The sequence below is a fragment of the Symphalangus syndactylus genome, chromosome 8, assembly GCF_028878055.3.
Source record: "Symphalangus syndactylus isolate Jambi chromosome 8, NHGRI_mSymSyn1-v2.1_pri, whole genome shotgun sequence".
Lineage (NCBI taxonomy): Eukaryota > Metazoa > Chordata > Mammalia > Primates > Hylobatidae > Symphalangus > Symphalangus syndactylus.
Genome location: NC_072430.2, coordinates 65,500,336 through 65,519,570, shown reverse-complemented (window position 1 = coordinate 65,519,570; position 19,235 = coordinate 65,500,336). Strand labels below are relative to the sequence as shown.

Here is a 19,235-nt window from a genome sequence, read left to right as displayed (position 1 = left end):
TTCAGTTTGTGCTGGATACTTTAGCTAGTTTGAAAAATAACCCCACGAAATAAGGACAATATTTTTCTATCAGGATATTTCTGGCTGCTGATAAAGGAATGTCCTACTAAAATGGCATAAACAATAGGAAATTGATCCCAAGACCTCTGATAGGAGGGTAGCTTCAGAGTTACTTATGTGGTAGCTGGATAATGTCCTTAGCAACCTGGATTCTTCCCTTCCTCCCACTGTGACACCTTCAGCAGGTTGATTTCCCCTCACTGTGTGGACATGGCGTCTACAATTTTGGAATTATAGGTACATTTCAATACGTAGAGGCATATCAAGGGGCAGCAGATTTCTTATGTGGCTCTTTCTGGTTTGTTGAGACAGGGTCTCGCTCTGTCACCCAGGCTGGGGTGCAGTGGCATGATCATGACTCATTGCAGCCTCAGCCTGCAGGTGGGAGGCTGATCCTTTCACCTCAGCCTCCTGAGTAGCTGGGACCACAGGTGCGTGCCACCATGCCCAGCTAATTTTTGTATTTTAGTAGAGATGGGGTTTCACCGTGTTACCCAGACTGGTCTTGAACTCCTGAGCACAATAGATCCACCCACCTCGGCCTCCCAAAGTGCTGGGATTATAGGCCTGAGCTACCTTGCCCTGCCACGGCTCTTTTTAAAGTCACAGAAAATCTGTGTCCAGTGGAATTTCCACTCACAACTCACATGCTATATGTATGAGTAAGTAGGCAGACAGAACCACTGTGATTGGCTAATTTAAGAGTTTCCTCCCGAGGCCATGGAGCAGCCCAGCCTCTCTGAAGAACAGTCATCAGACCCCAGCAAAAGGGTCTGGCTGTATTAGCAAGGAAGAGGGGGTTAGTGGGTAGGCCGTCAATAGAGTTGGCCACTATTATTCCCATTTTATAAGTGAAGATATCCAGACTAAAAAGGTGAAATAACTGAGCAATATCATACAACATTGAATTGAACAGAGTTTCCATGCATTTCCCTTTGAGAAAAACACGAACAAAAGCCTTGTTTTTGGCTATATGACAAACCTGCACGTGTACCCCTGAACCTAAAAGAAAATATTAAAAAAAAAAAAAACAACTTGTTTTTGTTGTTAGCAATGATCTAGGTAGGCCAGAGGAAGAATCCTGGCAAAAAGCACAGACTGGAGGAAGCTAGGCAAAGTAAAGAATAACCTTCTAAACAAAATATTCCAGAAGGAAATACATCAGGTCCTATAAAGCAATAAGAATGGCATTTAATTTAGACAACCAGCCCTGCATTTCTGCATTGTAAAATATATATATAATTAAATTGACTTTTCCTGACTGGTCATTTAAATCAATTTGGTCTATATAAAAATCTACCGTGGGCCAAGTAATGAGCTAGAGACGCTCATTCTCTAGCATTCTGTGTATAGTATGTTAGACTTAAATGAAAACCTTGTTTTTTCTAGAGAGGTAGGTCCTTTGTTGTAGGTACCTGTGAAGAAGAATGGATCATCTCTGGAATTTCTGAGTATGAGTTATTTAGAAAATAGTTTCCACTTTCCAGCTCCAGAGGCAGCATATACAGTTCCATTATTGTTGCATTCTCTTTATGGTTGCTACTTCCTACTTTGGCATTATATTTCAGAGGCTATGTATGTGAGGCAGCAATAGTGAAAAAGGGAAATTTCAGTGGAATTGCTGTTATTACAGTGTTTTGACTACTTGTCTCTAAGGTGTATTTCTGTGCATGTTCATCATAACAGACTAAGCATTAATGGTAGGAGTGCTTTTTTAAATAAATGATGGAGTGCTTCCTACTCTTAGATTTGCATTTTTAAACAGGAAAGTAAGTTAATTCTAGACTTTGCCAACAGAGCTCTGTTTAAGGAGAGTATTTATCTGATCTATGTTAGAAGCATATAAGAAAAATTGTGAAAAAATGTAAACCGAAAAAAACCCTCACTTTCATTTTAGAAGCTTTATTTGGGAGAGTTAAATTGATCCTTTGCCATTTTTTTAAACCTCATGAATGATGGTTGTGTTTAGGGAACATTGCTGTGTATGGGCATTAAGGAATTTCACTGACATTTTTATTTTTTCTTTGGAAAAAAGTTGATATTAAATAGTTTCATGACTTTTAAAATTAAAATAAGAAAAATTTAAGTAGAGGTGAAAATTCCTAGGCAAAAAAAAAAAAATGGTCCAACTAGTCTTTTCTTATTCATCTTAAAATAATCATAAAATACTGAACTGTGGAAAAGTAACATTCAAAGATAACATGTAGGAGAGTGTAGTAGTTAAAGGACATTGATTTAGAGTCAGAATTACTTGGGCAAATTGCTTAAGCTTTCTATGCCTCAGTTTCTTCATCTATAAAATGGGAAATAAGATAATATCTACTTCGCAAAACTGACAGGAGAAAATTACAAAATAAATGTGAAATGTTTATTTAGCAAGGTGCCTGAATTGTAGTGTAATTATTCAAAAATGAATATATTATTAGTATAACTTATTTTTACCAAAAATCTGCAGTAGAGTATCTTTTATTCTATCCAAGGGATTTGCACCAATTTCTGCAGAAGTGATTGTTATGGCCCAACATTAATCATGGGTGCTCAGACCTTGGAATAAGGCATCCCCTAAGGAAGCCTATTATCGTCGGATGTCATTTTGAGTTCATGAAGTATTAGTCTGGGTTTGTGCTGTTTGTTCAGGAATCCATGTACTTAGCCATCAATATCTCCAGTTTTCCTTTCCAGCTCAGGATAGGCTTCCACTTCCCAGTCCGCTTTGGTTAGGTGTGGCCACATGCCTCGCCTTGGCCGGTGAAGTGAACAGAAGTGAGGTGTGTCACTTCCTGGAAGAAGCCATAAGAACCAGCAGATGAGTGCAGTGGTTGAAGGATAGAAGTGGTCTCTGCACTCTTAAGCCTGGGTCATACTGTCAAGACAACACAAAGATCATCTCTGCTGAACTGCAGTGGATGGAGAGAAAGTGAGAGATAAGCTTTGCTCACATAAGCCAGAGAGTTTTTGAGTTGTTGCCACAATATAACCTAGCCTATATGGATTGAAACACTCTGGTTTTCCCTTCAAACTCTAGAGAAAAAAATATATTATTGGTTACAATACAGTAGCTATTTGGATACAGTAATTTTAAATGACTATTTTATGTGTGTTTGTGTGTAATATATGTTAGCATCGAGGGATTTAAGTGAAATAGATTTATATAAATTCCACTTACATTTCTTTTAAAACAGGGTTTATTTCCACTTCACACAGAAGAAATCAACATATCAAAATTACTAGCATATATATGTTTTATTTATTTTTTTTTGAGGGAGTCCACTGTGATGCCGACGTTAGGATTCTGAACTCCAGGCCTGGTATAATCATTAGGAAATGTTCCCTCTCACTGATAGCCTTACCCAGAATGGTGCCTTGTGAAGCAAAGGAGCTTCCTAAGAGAAGATAACGCGCTGAGCCATGCCCATGGCCTTTGCCTCCTGTGAGAAAATAGTCTTCCCTAAGCCCTATTGTGATGTTCCAGTTATAAACAATGGTGCTTAGTACATAGAAGGTCTAAAATGATATTTATTGAATAGATGAGCAGAAGCAGTGCACAGTTCTCCAAATGTCTGGATTCTTTCATGTTTGCATTTTAAAAATAGATGCTGTTGTTTTGTAGATTTGTTTAAAAACATCTTGGTATTAAGACTGACATCTATTCTTTTATAACACTTTACATGTGGTCATGTACCCACAGATTTAGGCTGTTTTATTTTATATTTTTCACTATCATTTATTTCACCTGATTATTTCATTTGGGTCTCTAAAACAACATTATGAAATACCTTAATTATTTAAATTACGAACAGATTAATTATCTCCAGTGTACAAACTCAGATTAATTTCATTATAAGCCTGAGGTTTAAATTGATTAATCTTGGAGTGTTTAAGGAACAAAATGTGTTTTTTTCATCCTTAAGGAGAAAGGCATATTTGATTTGATGAATCTCTCTTCATCACACCAGTTATGATAATAGGCACAAGATATTTGCAAGAAAACTTCAGATGGATTTTATAAACCAGCCAGAAACCTGTGTGTCTGGGGCTTCTGGGGGAACAATCTGTGAGTCATTTTAAAAAACAAACACACTCATAATCACAGTGCATGTTGTTACCATGGTAATTAGGCCTGTTGAGTTGGCTTGCTTATGTTCCTGCAAAGGCAAGAGGGGGAGAGAAACTGAGAATTCAGAGCTTTGACTATTAGCTTCAATTTGCCTACTGCAGGAGAGAGTGAAGGGGTTTCTCGAAAATGCACTGGCACAGTCATTCTGAGGGGGAAGTGAAGAAACCCTGGCATCCTGCCTTTGTTATTGAATATAGGTTAGCCATATTAGTGTTGGATATTGTGGTTCACAAGGGAGAAAAGGATCATTTGGCATTCTCTTGGGAAAAAGGGGAAAAATAGTTTCTTTCTCTGATACATGACTTCATGTAAGTCTCTAAGGTCAACCTTGTGGAGTGTCTTGTGTGCCTATGCACAAGGTTTTAATGATCCTCTTAAAGGCACCAGATGCTGCTGATGAACATTATTGCAGGTTTAAATGATCTCAACATATTATTCTAATATCGTTAGAGGCTAGTTTTAATGAAGCCATCGTTTCAGATCTGATTCCCAAGTAGGCAAGATATCTTTTCTGTTTTATGGACTAGGTATGACTCCTTTATCTTGGACAGTCATCTTATAATGCAGGCCTGTGGGACACAAAGGAGACCAGGGAGGGTATGTGAGCTCTGCCAAATCTATTACTACTCCAAGGGAAAATAAAATCCAAGCGTACACTCGGTTGATGGACAGTCAACCAAATTCTTGGGCCAGTGGAATTACTGTAGGAGAAATCCAGTATGATTCCATGTGAAGAACCAATAGCACCCTTAAATTAAAGGTATGAGTGTACATACAAATCTGTTTTTAAGACTGTTTCTAAATTCACTTTAAGAAGTCTGGGGCCAGGCACAGTGGCTCATGCCTGTAATCTCAGCACTTTGGAAGGCCGAGGTGGGGCGGATCACGAAGTCAGGAGATCGAGACCATCCTGGCTAACATGGTGAAACCCCGTCTCTACTAAAAATACAAAAAATTAGCCGGGCGTGGTGGTGGGCTCCTGTAGTCCCAGCTCCTTGGGAGGCTGAGGCAGGAGAATGGCATGAACCCGTGAGGAGGAGGTTGCAGTTAACCAAGATTGCACCACTGCACTCCAGCCTGGGTGACAGAGCGAGACTCCGTCTCAAAAAAAAAAAAAAAGAGTCTGGCTGGGTGTATTTGGCTCACGCCTGTAATCTCAGCACTTTAGGAGGTTGAGGCAGAAGGATTGCTTGACCCCTGAGTTTGAGACCAGCTTGGGCAATGTAGAGACACCCTGTCTCTACAGAAAATAAAAAAAATTAGCTGGGCATTGTGGTGCACACCTGTGGTCCCAGGTACTACTTGGGAGGCTGATGCAGGAGGATTGCTTGAGCCCAGGAAATTGAGGCTGCAGTGAGCCACGTTCACACCATTGCATTCCAGCCTGGGTGACAGAGCAAGACTCTGTCTCAAAAAAAAAAAAAAAAAAGTCGGGTATCCTCTGAAATGAATAATTATAATGCATTGACTAAAGTTTTACTGCTTAGAGTATGCCTCAATCAGATTTTAAAGCAGAACTTTTTAAACTATAGATTTCGTTTTTCCTCTCATATGTGGAAAGAAGGTACATGTTGCCCGAACTTTATTTTATATTTAATTTTCTTAACATTAGTAAACAAAACTTAACTTAGTTTTTTTCTGATCATCAAAGTAATTCATATTGACTATTGAAAAATGTGGAAATTATTGAAAATTTGAAAGAAAAAATAAAAATGGCTCCATCTATTAATTAAATTGTTAGTTGAACTACATGTAACAGAGACCTGATTTCACAGTGGGTAACATAAGTTAGAAGTTACTTCTTTTTAATGTAACAATCCAGAAGTGGATGGCCCAGGACTGGTAAGGTAGCTGTGCTCCACAAGATCATGCAGGGAGCCAGGCTCCTTCTATCCTGTCGTTCTATCATTCCTGTGAGGTTTCTCCTGCTTTCATTGTCTAAGGTGGCTTGCCACAAAGGTTCTGCTATAACCGGGAGGATTGGAAGAAGTTGGAAGGGGAGGCCCTGACCCAGAAGTTACACATACCACTTTTGATGCTGTACCATTGAATTTTGTCACATGACTGCATACCTAGCAGCAAGGGAGGTTGGGGAAAGTAGCTATTATTGATATGTAAGTGCTTAGCTTAGAATTCTATTAAAACTGTGGAAGAAGATGAGAGCAGATGTTGGGGTATATCTAGCAATTTCTGCCACTTTTGTTATTCTATTGAACAGAAGAAATATATTGTTTAGATTTTGATGTATTTTGTTCCAGTCTTTATGTATCAGAAAGATATTATGTATAATTATACTAGAAAATGTGTTATATAATACAACATATACTATGTATGTATATAATATATATGTTAGTGCATATATATTAGAAAAATATATTAAGACATAGAAAATATATATTAGAAAAAATATAAATATATGTAAATATGTATATTAGAAAATTGTTGAGTTCACACTATATATAATATTTTATATTTTTTACTTTAAAATTTAAATGACAAAAAATGCATTTTATATTCTTTTTACTTTATAATAAAGTAAACTTATTTTAAGTTACGTTTTAAAGTAACAGTATTTATTAATTTTAAAGTTAAGTAAAAAGAATATAAAATGCATTTTTTTATCATTTAAACACTTTTGTCTTTTTTTTTTTTTTTTGAGACAGAGTCTCACTCTGTCACCCAGGCTAGAGTACAGTAGCATGATTTTGGCTCATTACAGCCTTACTCTCCTGGGCTCAAGCTATCCTCCCACCTCAGCCTTCCAAGTAGCTGGGACCACAGGTGTGCATCACCATGCCTGGCTAACTTTTGACTTTTTTTTATAGAGACTGTGTCTTGCTATGTTGCCCAGGCTGGTCTCAAACTCCTGGACACAAGTGTTCCTCCCTCCTTGGCTTCCCAAAGTGCTGGGATTACAGGCATGAGCCACTGCACCTGGCCCATTTAAATTTCTTGTATTCATTGTTTTAAAATTTTATCATGTGGAGTTTCTGTTTTACTTAATGGGTTGAATTATTGATATTTAGGCTATTTCTAACACCTTGATAATTCTTCTTTGTCCACATTTTGGGTTTGTTTTGGTTTAAGTCATGGAGTGGCATCACTAAAACAATGACTGAGAACATATTTGGGTCTCTTGATAAACAGGCCCAGATGACTTTCCAGAGAAGTTGTGCCAGCTTCCACTATCACCAATAACAAATGAGTGCCGGGCCCAGAACACCCTTGAACAGGCTTATTTTGCACGTCCCACCTAGTCTTTGTTACCCTAGGGTTCATTCTCTGAAAATAAGTTGTTCTTAGCCCTTGGCTTTTTTTTCTTTTTGCTGTCATTAATCATGAGATAATGGTTTTCTAATAACTTTAGCCCATTTAAAAACATATGGCCCCTATGGTAGTCTGGGAATATAACTGGTTGGGTTGAGATTGTAGCACACATGCCAGTCTCAAGTAATGTGAGGCCTCTGGAGACACTGATGTTTGTTTGGTCCTGGAACCCCTTGTGAATTTGAGTTCCACCCTCATTCATAATATTCTAGATGTGAGATACCTCTTTGTTCTCAGACACAGCAAAATAGGAATGGGAAAGTGTTCCTTGAGGCTTTAGCAATTCCCTTTGAGCTGAGCGCTCTAAAGCTTTTCAGTAATAAAGAAGCTCATCTATGCAGGAACTTTCTCCCGTGGGAACCACACTCGGCACTGGACAAAAGTAGGCCATCTCTGCCTGATAGCCACAGAGGTCATTAGTGGCTAAGGGCATAGGTGTCTTCTACTTCTAAACAGCCTATAGAAGCTGTGGGTGCCAAAGATACTCTTATAACCACCAACGTGTCCTCTCCACCCTCCTAAAGGGCCAGATACACACAAACTGTGTGCACTCAAACTCTGTCCCTAATACCTGGAGCAAGAGTGTGTTGGTCTCTGCTGCTTTGGTCCTGCCCGGAGCAAATTAGGTTAGCTCAGGAGGAAAGATTGTTCTTATTCATTCCATTGGTATACAGCCTCTCCCACCAAGCACTCTGCTTCCTCTAGGTTCCTAAGTGGCCTTTGTGTTTTCATGTTTTCTTGCACGCTAGGAGATTTCACAAAGAAAGGGACTCCAATTTCACAAATCTATTTCTTAAAAGAAAAAGAGTTAATAAAATGTTCATTTCTACGCTCTGAAATGTAAACCTTATAACTATATCGCCATTACCACCCACCACCGTTTCAGAAACTTCATTCATTCTACTCATCCAGCTCTTGTGTATCATGTTATTTTTCCTTTTAAAAAATTCATTTTTCTCTCTGCTTTCTCAACAGCCAGATCTGCCAGTGAGCCTCAGGCTTTAGGAACTGAAGAGGTAAGAATTCTGAAATATTTTCTTCTAGAATCTTGAATTTAACCAGAACTTAAAGAGGAAAAAAAATGTTAAGTGGTCTATAGATGAAAGCATGTGATGTTTTATTGAAAGAAACAGTCATAGAGTCCTTATCAATATTGACATGACTTCAGGATTTAAAGAAAAAATGGCTCTCTTTAATGATAATTAAAATTGATTTTCATCCAGAACTTTTTTCATTTTCTTCTAAAAACCTGAGTCGGAGAGCCTTTGAGGCTGCTGTCTTAACAGAATGTATCCTTACAGCACAAACTTGATTAATAGGTGGCAGACATTGAGGGCATACCCTGTGCAAGATAAAACCTCAGATGAGGCAGATTAGGTCAGAGAAAGGTAAACCCTGTTCTTAACAGATGTTTGTAAACATTGTAAGGGCTTTTCCAGCAGCAGCAGCAACAACAACAACAACAGGTCAATCTAATGCTGTTGGGGTTTCATCTTGAAGAAGCTTACTTAGCTTTTGGAACTAGCTATAGCATTTGAATCTTGTTGTAGACTTGAAAGGTAACCATAATCCTAGACAGGTGATAATGTGTTTGCCCACTCCAAGATACACAGTTTCCTACAGTCAATGACTTAGATTCCCCCCCCCCATTTTAAAATGTAACTTCATTATGAAAAATGCCAAGCATATACCAAAGTAGAGAGAATAATATAATGAACTCCTACATCCCCATCACCCAATTTCAACAGTTGTCAACTCGTGGCTGGGGTTGTTTCATTTCTACCTGTACCTACTTCTTTTCTTTCCCCATTGGATTATCGGCGCTTGCTGAATTGTTGGGCTTTTAATTGTTTATTTACATAACTGTTTAGGGGATACAGCAAATGCTAAAAAAAATAAAACCTACTCATAACCTGACTTGCTTTACTGGAGCTAGTCATACATCCATTTATGCATTCAGCAGGTATTTATTTCATGTTTACTAGGTATCAGTCCTTCCTTAGGATAAGAGGATCAATTTTCCTCAACTCATGTTTATAAGGTCTGCAAATTGGGACTTTGGATATCTCCAAATGAGGTGATCTGTCAGAGATGTACTGACAATGAAACAATGGCATTCATCATACAACTTTGTCAAATGTAAACATTCAGAATATGCCATAATTTTTGAAACCTGTTTTTGACATTTCTTCACTTTTGAATATACTGGAAACATGCAAGCATAAAACAAAACAAAGCTCCCAATCCTCTGATAGACCTTCCTGTTTTACCACAAACACTTACCCAGCCATCTGCGTCCCTTTCAAGAATATAAGCTCTGTGAGAGCCGGAATAGTATATAACTTACTAACCATTTGCCTCCAGCATCTAGCAAGGTGTCTGGCACTTGTTATATGTTTAATAAAACTGTTGAATGAATGAACAAAAGAATGCATGTCAGATACTGGGAATATGAATATGAAAAATACACAGGCCTTGGCCCAGAGTTGTTCAGTCTCACAGAGGAGAAAACTGTGTAAAGAAGGAAGTGCTTGTGTCCAGCTTAGTGAAGTGGGAGCAGGGTGTGGTGGATGCTGCTGGAGGAGAGAACCAAGTTGGGGAGTATGGGAAGAAGCTTGATGGGAAAGGGGTCTTTGAGCTATCCATGAGGTGCCTTCAGTCAGAGAAGTAGGGAAGGGCATTCCAAGAATAAGAGATCAAGTGTAAGTATACACAGAGGCCCCAGAGGGCATGGCTTATTCCAAGAAGCTTTAGAAATTTAGGGTGGCCAGGGTGTGGCCAGAAAGTAGCTGACTGAGGAGATGAGACTACAGAAGGAGGCTGGTGAAGCCTTGGAGGGACCCCTAAGGGGCAGGCTCCAGAGTTTGAATTTTCTCTGCAGAGTGGGGAGGCAGAAAAGGGCACACAATCAGAATTTTTTTAAAAGGACAATTCTTTAGGCAGCAGAGAAGCGGGGAGAGACTAATGGAAGGGAGACCAGTGGAGGTCTTGGGTCTGGAAATGTTGGGCTGGATTTGGGAGAACTGAGGGAATTGCTGATTAAAGGTGAGAAGTAAAGGAGAGGAAGACATCTAGAATAACTCCCAGATTTCTTTTTTGGAAGAATGAATGGGGTGATAACTGTACTACAAAACAGGAAGGGAAGGACTGATTCAAATCTGTGGAGCGGCCAGATTCATGTGAGTATGTGCAGTAGGCTGCACCCTACGGACAGAGCAGTGTTTCTCAGTCCTGGCCGCATGTCAGGGCCTCCAGGGGAGCATCTAGAAACCCTGATTCCAGGCCCTACCCAGACCAGCTGAATCAGAATCTCCATGGGTGGGGCCTGAACATCTATAGGTGTTCCTAAAAGCTTCGCAGGTGACTTTAACATGCAGCCAGGGTTGAGACTCTCTGGTCTAGAGCTGATTGGAAGAAAGCCCTTTGTGCACGTATGCTTTTAAGACCATGTATAGCTTTTGCTGCCTATAGTCAAGTTCTTTAGAATTTAAGTACCTAATGTCTTTCAGGTGAGGGCTGAGACATCCCATATTCTATCAAATGTTACTAATAATGACTCTTTTGTAAGTATCTGATGTTCTTTGAGTTGATTTCTCTCATGCTAATAAGTATGCTTAAATTTTTCAAATCAATCCAAGCAGAGTTTGTCAATGGGGTTTGCTGGCACATCCGATGGGACAATTCTTCATTATCGTCTTTGGTATCCCTGTCCTTGGTTCACAAAATGCTGTGGCATCTTCCAGTCATTGTGACATCCAGAGCACTCTAGGGAGACGTTGTGAACATTGTGAACTACCGTGTCTTCGCACGTGATTTTAAAGAGGTTATTTGGCATTTTCCACTCACCTAAAAGCATTTTTCCTTCATACAAAATCAGTGGTTTCAGTTATGCTGAGTAGTTCCTTATGTAAGTAGTCTCTGTGCTAACAAACGCAAAAAGCTAAACAAAGTAGACAAGTAAAAGGAAGTATTGTTCTGTACTATCAGGGGGATTTTGAGTATATTTGGTCTAGTGCTAAATTTAGTTTTCAAAGTATATACATGGAAGCAAATTAAACATGAGGTAATGGTCAAATATTGAGGTTAGAAGCAAAATACTACCAAGGCATTATTGAACAGCAACTGTGATAAAAGGTGTATTAGTTTTCTATGGCTGCTGTAACAAATTATTACAAACCTAGTGGCTTAGAACAACACAATTGTATTATCTTACCGTTCTGTAGGTTAGATTCTATAGGGATTTCACTGGGCTAAAAGTAAAGTATCAGCAAGACTGTGTTCCTTTCTGAAGGCTCTCTGGGTTGGATTTATTTCCTTGCCTTTTACAGCTTCTAGAGCGTCCTCCATCTTCAAAGCCAATAGCATTGCCTCTCCACAGGTCTTTCTACCATAGTCACATCTTCTTAACTTTTAGCCAGGAAAGGTTCTCTGATTTTTTAAGTATCTGTGTGATAAGATTGAACATACCTGCATAAGCCAGGCTGATCTCCTCATCACCAGGGCCTCCATTTAATCACATCTTTGAAGTCTCTTTATCTGTAAGGTTATGTATTCACAGGTTCCTGGGATTAGGACTGAACATATTTGGGTCCTATTATTCTGCCTACTACAAAGTCAAAGAGACTAATTCTTCAGAAAGATAGAAATGCTTCAGGTAGCAGACCAACTAATGTCTAATTATATAGGATTAAAACATTAAGGTTTCCAACATTGATGAAGCCAATTCTCATCTTGACTCTACAGTTCTCATTTTGTAGGTCCAGGTACTGAAGCCTTTTGGTTTTCTTGAAGTGTCTGGCATTGGATCAAGGGGACAGGTTGAAGTCCAGTGGCTCCTTTCTTGGCCAGACTTTTGGGTACTATAGGTGTGGCCCCTAGAGAGTATGCTGCTTTCGTCATTTCTCCAACTCTGGAGGGTTTGCCTACAGTGTACAGGTTACAAGGTCTTGAATAGAACCGAAGAAATGTGAGGTTTTTATTTTATGCTGTTATGTCTGGCTGTTATTTTATGTATTATTAATTCGGCTTTAAAATGTGGAAATTGGAGGAAAAAATAACATAATAATACAGAACCTCACTAGAGTGGTATTTATTATAGCCAATTTCTAGGTATGGTATAATTTCTTCCATACATTAAGTTATCCCCATAAAGTAGGAAGCCATTTCTTGCCTGGTGTATGAAATAGATCACTGGGTTATTTTTTAAAAATCATCTTTTGAGTAGAATATGGCTGGAAATTTATGGTGAAGGTTTAAAAATTTTCAGCTTTTTTTTTTTTTTTTTTTTTTTTTTTTTTTTTAGCAAGTCCTCTTAAAATCCACTTTTAGACACTTCAGCAATACAGACCTGAAGTCCAAACCTAGAGCTAGCAGCAGGACAACAAACTGCCCTTATTTGCCAAGGCAAGGCTTTCCTGGGACACAGGACTATCGGTGCTAAAACTAGGAGAATCTGGGGCAAATCAGGACAGTTGGTCACTCCAGATGTCTAACAAAATGACTCTAATAGAAAGTAGCTGTCACATTGATGCATTGTTAAAATATAAATTTTGAGTGAACCAAATAATGACCATATCCCATAATATTTGGTTGAAAATGGAGGTTAATCCAACTCTTTTGGAAAATCTGTAGCCATATATGCATGTTTGTTCAGACCAGCTTAAAAAGACAAAAAAAAAAAACCCTCTAAGACTCAGAACTGAGAAGCAGCAGCCACGTTTATAGTCACAAGCCCTAGCTGCCCTTTCAGTTCTTCTGTGTTACCAGCAGGCTCCTGCACTTTGCCTCTGATGATGGAAACTTTAATAACTTTGTTACTGAGGTGACCACAAGACCTTGCTGAATCTCTTTCAGCATGTCAGCCTGCATGGAAGTTATAAAACCCAAGTTTGCCAATGCAGCACAGAGCTCTCTTAGCTTTAATCTTGCCTTTCATAGAGCAAAATTGAACTTTTCCCCCCTAAGGGATAGCACAGACTGTTCAAGAAGAGGTAAATATTAGGAAGACTATCTTGAATGCCCAGCGGGAGGGGACTGGAGTGGATCATGTCTTGGAGTCTTATTTGGTTCTAAGAACATGGCGCTTCCTGACTCCCAGCAGTGGAGCATGAGCCACTTACCCCCATGTAAAGTTGCTACATCTGGGTAAAGACGCTTGCTGGGCCTTTCCCCGCTGCTTCTGCAGTACTCTGCCCGCATCATCCATAGCAAAGCCACACTGAGAAACCAGGGAAGCTGAAGGTCCTGGGGCCTCATCCCTTACATTTCTGTGGCTTTTATTTGGAGAATTTTATTCTCTAAATCATTAGGACTAAGCAAAGAGAGCTGTAATTGTACTTGAAAGAACAATAAATTAGCTTCCCTAGAATAGGCATTTGACTTTTAGGAGCTGGAAGACTTTTTTTTTTTTTAATGTATTTAATCGTTTCCTGTCTTCCAAAATTTCCTACTTGGTAGATCCAAAGCATTCTATTTCAATTCTTTTTTTTTTTCTTTCCAAAAAAGATTCCGCACTATCAGTCATTGAAGTAGAATCTGGCTTTCTGACAGGGATGGGGCCTGGACAGAATTGTGAATTATTTTGATTTTTTCCTCAATCTCTTTTTGGGTTTCTTCCTTCCAGGACTTTAAATCCTGGTTCCATTTTGCTAAGACTAGCCTCATTTCAGCTTCAAATCTTTACCAATTTTTGTGAATCAACAAGTTTCAGAAGAAATGAAAACACATCAAGTTCTTATGCTGTAATTTAAACTTAGGTTCTTTTATTCTTTTTCGAAGAGAAATTAGAGAGTACATGTAAATAAGGATCAAAATAACTACTTATCTGGGTACAGGGTTTCCTTCCAGGGTGATGGAATATCTTGGAACTAGTTAGCAGTGATAGCTACACAACACTGTGAATGTACTAAATACTATTGAATTGTACACTTTACAATGGCTAATGGTTAATTTTATATGTGAATTTTACCTCAATTCAAAACAAAATGCTGATTGAACTTCAAGAGGAAAAAAGAAAAGGACTATTTCCTCCTACCTTCAAATTCTGGAAGAAGTGTGAATCCGTTTTAATACACTCATGTTAAATTTCTACACCAAAATTGTTTTATTCTGTTCCATTACTGGGAACAGATATTTGGATGTAATAGTGTCTGCAAGGTAGAATTAATTAGGAAACCCTTGAAGGGTAAAAGAGGAACATCTCTAAGAGTTAAGATACTAGTCGTTTATTCTTAAGATGTGTAGTTTTTGTTACTACGTTGTAGACTGGCCTATATTTTGCAGAGCTGGTCACGGTAAAAATTTGTATTTAAGTTTAAAAATTTAACATACTGGACTTTCTTCCACCTATCGTGGGACAGAATTTGCATCAGCTAGGTTGGAAAGTTTTTTAATAGCCTATAGTAGCAGACTGCAATTGGTAGTGATAAAACGGAGAGTCCATTTGGGAGGCCGAGGCAGGCGGATCACGGGGTCAGGAGATCGGGACCATCCTGGCTAATACGGTGAAACCCAGTCTTTACTGAAAATACAAAAAAATTAGCCAGACATGGTGGCCCGTGCCTGTAGTCCCAGCTACTTGGGAGGCTGAGGCAGGAGAATGGCATGAACCCAGGAGGCAGAGCTTGCAGTGAGCCGAGATTGTGCCACTGCACTCCAGCCTGGGCCACAGAGCGAGACTCTATCTCAAAAAAAAAAAAAAAAAAGGACAGTCCAGATGTAATAACTTTAATGAAATGAGAGCAAGGTAACAAGTTTCGTATATATAAATACTTTTTATTAACGATCGCTCTCCTTAAGACATCCCCAAGCACCATTACCTGACGGGGTTTTGTTTCAAGGCATTGACTGCATAGGGGTTCGCAGGTAATCCTTGGCTTAATTATGAAACTTTAGGACTTTAAATTTCTTCTAGATTTAGAGACAACCATTTTAACCTTTCTGCAGAGATGTAACTAGGCAACCAGTATAGCACTTAACCAGTGCATAGCATTCAAACTTCCTAGCCATTTACATCATTTTTAAAAAATACTATTTAAATCTCTCTGTTAGCTTTGGCATATGCTGCCATGTAACCTTTAATTTCTTAGAAAATATCATGCGAACCCGCAGCTGTAAAATGGTATGGTTCCTAGAAGCCCAGCATCCTCCAATGTTAATAAGGAAGTCAGCTTATAAGAAGAGCAGTAACAGCGTTGAGAGGTAGCCACATGTACTGTGTTTATAATTGAGAATTTAAAAAGGAGGTTTCATGTTTGCTGTGTGAATTTATGAGTTTAAAGTCATATCCTTGGCGGATGGTAATGAGCATTTCTTACAATATGATTCACGGAAAAATATACATTCATAGAGTGAAAACTAGATTTTATTTTAGCTGATTAGGTGGTAACTAGGGATATCTAGTTTGATCAATAAGCACGAACTTATTGAAAGCTTTTTATGTACCAGACACTATATCAGTTATATACTGTAACTGCTATATACTGTATACTATAAGTAGCATACACTATATACTGTGTACTATAACTGGTATATGATCCTTTTTTGTGACAATTATGATTTTAGTTACTTTTTTTAATTATGAAAGAAATGCATGCAGGAAAACAATATATGTGAAATATTTTAAAAATTCAAGTAGTAGGGACAGGCATAACATTTCTTTCCCACCAACTTTTAGCCTCAGTCCCTAGAGGTAACCACTGTGGAGAGTTTCTTGTGTCTCTTCCAGAGATTTTTCATCTCCTGGTTAATCTGTATTAAAAAGGTGAGTATAAGTGCCATTGAACCATCTGTTCATAAGCTTTTCTTCTGGGCTAAGTTTTACATTTTGAGACACTATTATGCTTCTTTTTAAAATGTGCCTTTTAAAACTGAAAGAAAAAAATGTCAGAACCAAAGTGATGCTAACAGAGAGGGCTGGTGGTAGTGAGAACTACAGGCTGAAGGATGTTAATGTGTAGTTTTAGCATCTGTTAACATTTATGTGCGGAACTTAAGTAATAAACCTTAATGTAGTTCTTTTATGATTTTCAAAGTCATCTGGGGTGTATTATCTGCCTTTATCCTTTAGATGACCCTGCAACGCAGGAACTGTTTATTTTACAAAGGAGGAAGCTGTGGTTCCCAGAGGTTAAGTAATGTGCTTAGGGTCACACAGCTGAAAAGTGACAGAATCAAGTCTTTTCCAACTAGTCTTGAGCCAGACCACATGGTAACTGTGAGGAATAGAGAGGCACAGTTACACCTCTGTGGTTCCTGCAGTAAGGGCTGTGAAGTGAAGGAGACGGGTGCAGACTGAAGATCTGGGCAGTTGTTTTGATTCTGCCCCTTGGACAAGTTATTTAAGGCAGTAGAAACAAATTAAGGTGGCTGCCTCTCTCCTCCTAGTCTCCTCAGTGGCTATTCTGTTCCGATTTTGTTAGGTTGTTTAGGTAATACCACAGGAGAGGAGACTTGACCCATGCTGAGGAAGCCTCAGTATTTCATCCCCAGACCACGGTAGTTGGTTCAGAGGGTGGGCCTGCCATGAGCAGGGGCCAGTAGGTTCTTCCTCTGGAATTTTCCAACTCGAGTTGAGAGGAGAGGTCTCATCCTTTCTGGTCCCAAGGCAGTAAGAATCATGGAAAGCTGTGTTTCAGTCTGTGGACAGAATCAGGTCCAATGCACAGAGGGGAGGCAGACAGAGTCAGAGAGAGAGAGAAGGGAAAGAAGGAGAGAGCCCAGTCATAATTGGAGTCCATGAATCCAGTCCATGTGAGCCAATACATTCCCATGTTTTGCCCAAGCTAATTCAAGTTGTGACTAAAAGAGTTTTGACTTATACCTCCAGGCCTTAGTTTCCCCATCTGTAAAATGGAGGTTATAATATTCACCCTGACTATATCTGAACTATGTAAATATCAATTAAGATAATGAATAGGAATACACTGTATAAATTGTAAAATATGACACAAATGTAAGGTGGTATTATTCACTGTTATGTCACACTGAGTTAGGAAAAGTTGAAAGAGTGAAATTACCACTTAGTTGGAAAATAAGTGAGTGCTTTCTAAGAGCCATCTGATGTTATACAGAATTAAATGAAAGCTTCCAGGGTCCTCCAGATTTTGAGACCTTCTTTCAAATACTCTTTTAAGTTCTAATCAATACCCATGATGAATACAAGGATAGAGCTTTTACCTTGCTGGCCTAATTTATTCAATGGGTTTCTCTTTTCTATCCCCTGCCGTATTCTATAACGCACACACACACACACACACACACCCCAAACAAAAAATAAACAAAATGTCATTATTAATATTTCAACATTTTAGCCTTTTTACTTAAAAGACCTTTACAGATTCATGTTAAATATTAATAACATTTTGGCTTCATTAAAGAAAAATCATCAAGGAAAATAAATCTTAAAGCAGCTATTTTAGATATACTTCATGGGAATGATATAGTTGAGGTGATTCTGGAGATAGGAAGTTATTTGTTTTGGGCTCAGATAGGATCAAGATCCATCTTTTCCTTAATGGACTTATGTCTTTGCTATAAGCTCTAAGTAATCAAAGTCTACTTGGGATTATAACTTATTCATGACAGAAAAAGCATCACTTCACTTTTATAGCATTTTTCACTATATATGATAATACCTCTCAATGAGGAAAAACAGATGGTACCTCTCTGAAAGCTTAGATTTGCCATTTAGGCAGTTTTTATTGTAGCAAGCATCTCTTTCTTTATATTTGATAATTACAACCAAAAAATGGCTTAAAGCTTCAATCGAAGTGGAATACCATATGCAAAAAAGGTTGATGTCACCATGGAAATATAATTTATAACCATGAAGAAGCATGACATATCAACCCAAAAATGTTTTGCATTCCTCACATTTTAAAATCTGTGAAATGTATCTACCACATTCACTGTTCTCGTAAGTTATGTGACTATGCCTTCACCTTACACAATTGCCAGTGAGCACTGGTGTGAGGCTGAATGGATGCTGTCTGACCACTCTACTCCTCATCTAGCCATTGTTAATCTTTGCCTGGGCTTGTTATTAATCCCATGAATGTCAGTGTTTTCATATAAACTGAGAACTTTGAATAAGTTCATATTCTGAATAGGGCATACTCAGCCCTCAGAAAATGCCAGCTGTATTGGAAACAATTGGCATCCTCAAACTGGTTAATTTCAAGAGCACTTAGTAAAAAGAATATTTCCAAGGATAAGGGCAGAGTATAGGAAAACTGCAAGGGAGAATGCAGTTTTCCAGGGCTCCTATATTATCCTTTGGCCTGAGGTATGAGGACAGTGGGGAGAAGACCTCCTTAGTGGAGCTGTGGCCTCCAGGAAAGGGATATAGCCAGATTATAATGATCCTGCAGGCAGAGACCCCAGGAAACAAATAGCCTGAACTGATTCTTCCACTTATTCTGATCGCCTGCTCATGCTCCTCATTGGCCAAACCCAACTGGGAGGCAAAGAGCAAGGAAGTCTGCTACTGAGTTCATGCAGTTTAGTTTCCTGGGGCATAAGCCAGGTGGAGTAGGATGGAGAATGAATTTGGAGGGGCAAATGGAAGATATACAGCACAGTTAACCTTCATCATGGAAATCTTGCATGAAGGAAATGACAGCATTTCCAAGAAGTGTAGATAACTTACAAAAACTTGTTTAAACCAGCTTTCACATTTTCATTAATTTTACTTAGTCAAGGTTATAGCCCATGTTCAAATGGACCCAGATAC

General features: G+C 38.7%; 1 protein-coding gene across 6 annotated transcripts in view; it reads left to right on the top strand.

The window, feature by feature from the left end:
* Positions 1-19,235, top strand: part of GNG2 (G protein subunit gamma 2) — a 156,511-nt gene that overhangs the window by 54,386 nt on the left and 82,890 nt on the right. For 5 of the 6 annotated variants that reach the window (XM_055289374.2, XM_055289373.2, XM_055289371.2 and 2 more), the window contains exon 2: positions 8,480-8,520. The gene's annotated coding sequence lies outside the window, so the exon portion shown is untranslated. Of the gene's footprint in view, positions 1-8,479; positions 8,521-16,205; positions 16,266-19,235 lie in introns of those variants that run through there. The other variant, XM_055289375.2, reaches the window with a different exon arrangement.